This window comes from Capsicum annuum, chromosome 6 (assembly GCF_002878395.1).
Source record: "Capsicum annuum cultivar UCD-10X-F1 chromosome 6, UCD10Xv1.1, whole genome shotgun sequence".
Lineage (NCBI taxonomy): Eukaryota > Viridiplantae > Streptophyta > Magnoliopsida > Solanales > Solanaceae > Capsicum > Capsicum annuum.
Window position 1 is genome coordinate 66,114,118 of NC_061116.1, and position 2,292 is coordinate 66,116,409.

Consider the following 2,292-nt stretch of genomic DNA (forward strand, 5'->3'; position numbering starts at 1 on the left):
AAACAAAAGTTCACTTTTAAAGTCACCAAAACTTAAGCATTTTCAACAAATAAGGTCACCAACAACATTACCTTCTAAACACTAATTCACTATAAAGTCACCGGCACTTAAGCATTTTCAACAAATAAAGTAACCAACAACATCACCTTCTAAACAAAAGTTCACTTTTAAAGTCACCAAAACTTAAGCAATTTCAACTAATAAAGTCACCAACTACATCACCTCCTAAACACTAATTCACTATTAAAGTCACCAAAATTTAAGCATTTTCAACAAATAAAGTCACCAACTAAACCATTTTCAAGCAACTAAGTATAAAAAAAAAACTCATTAAAAACAAAAAAATACCCCTCAAATTTCCTAGACTTAACCATTTTCGAGCAACTAAATGACCTAACAAACCACATTCAAAACAAAAAAAATCCTCTTCAAAGTCCCTAGACTTAATATTTTCAAGTTACTAAGTCGTCAAACAAGTCACATTCAAAACACAAAATCCCCTTCAAAGTTCCTACTCTTAAGCACTTTCAACCTACCGTGTCACCCTTAAACTCCCTACACTTAATCATTTTCAACCTACCAAGTCACTAAATATAATCACATTCAAAATAGAAAAACACCTACCAAGTCCCTAATCATTCAAGATCAAGTTCACAATATAATTTTCAAGCAACAACAAAACCAACAAGATGTCAAGAACAATGCTAGTGAATGGCACAAGGTCACACACGGCTTCATTAGACTTCAATATGAACAATCAAAGAAAGATAACAACAATAGTGAATCGTACAAGGCCCCACACGACTTCACTATGTCCACATACCTTTGATATTTTTCTTAATTTCTTGATATTTCAAAATAGCAGCTTCAATCTGCTTATAGATTCTCTCACGGGAAACTGCAATATCAAAAATAATGAGCTTAGCAAATTAAAAGATACACAACTCCATTTTCAAGTTACTACATGTCTACAACATGACTGAACTTTGAGCACATTGTACAAGTTTATGTATACTCAAGGTATAGATATTCTAAAACCCTTAAGCAAGATCAACCTTATCTTTTAGAAAAGTAAAGAAACTAAATTCTGGTCTTGATGCCTCAATTTAGAAAGATACAACACAAGGAATACAGACAGTATTGGAGAACTCTAAATGAAATATTAATAAAATATACTATATGACTCCTTGTATTGGAGTTTTAGCAAATAAGAAAACTGCGTAATATTGGAAATCTTTATTATTATGAAATCATAACTAAATATACTCTGCACGTTCTTAATGATTATCTTGAAAACGTGGAATATTTCAAACATTGAAGACTACAAATCTGTGGGACTTATGGATCATATCTCGAAACTTTCAAAGACAAGTAAACTTACCTAGAGACCCTATCTTTTAGAACATTAGTTCAATCTATGGGATTAAAGAGCTTTACTTTAACTCTTTTGATTGGCACTTTTTATCTTATTCATGTAGATATCTGTAGATTTTACCACGATTAATGGTATCTACAAGAATTTTTTTTCTTTTCTCCTATGTAGTAACCCTCTTGGATTATTTTGTTGCTATAATAATAGTATTGCTATACAAACCCTCAAAGTTTGTATGTTAATATTAACGGGGTTTACCTCTAAACGGAGGTTACCGGCTGGCTGGTGGACGGCTGCTTCACCGATTGGTGGTGCTGTCGGCGTAGGTGGAGATGGCTGTCAGCTGGAGCAGCGACAGCTGGCGGCAGCTTAACGGAGGAAGCTGGAGCAGTGACGGCTGGCGGCACTGGGATTTCGTCGATGGCTGGCGGTTTAACGTTGGTTCCGTCGTCATTGATAGAGAGAGAGAGGAAGAGGGAGAAGAGAGGGAGATAAGGGTGCAACTATTTTTGTGAAAAATAAATTAGGGCTTGAGTTATTTTCTTTAAAAGTGTGATAAATGGTGGATTTAATCTCAGCCATTGATCGGATGAGATCAATGGCTATGATTAAAATTGAGAGGAATCAGATGAAATTGAAATTGGGGATTTTAATTTGAGGTCAAATTGGAAATGAATTTAGGCTAAAATTGACATAGACATATAAAATATGGCTAGAAAGTAAATGAATTGGGAAAATTGAATTGAATTAGGGTTGCTATTTTAGGAAATGTAATAAAAATGTCGATATTAAAATAGATTACGTTTATAAAAATAATTTTTTTAATAAATTTTATAATATTTATAATAATAGCCAATTAATTTAATATAATGGATATATAAATATATATATAAATCAGATATTTAGTTATTTTATCATCA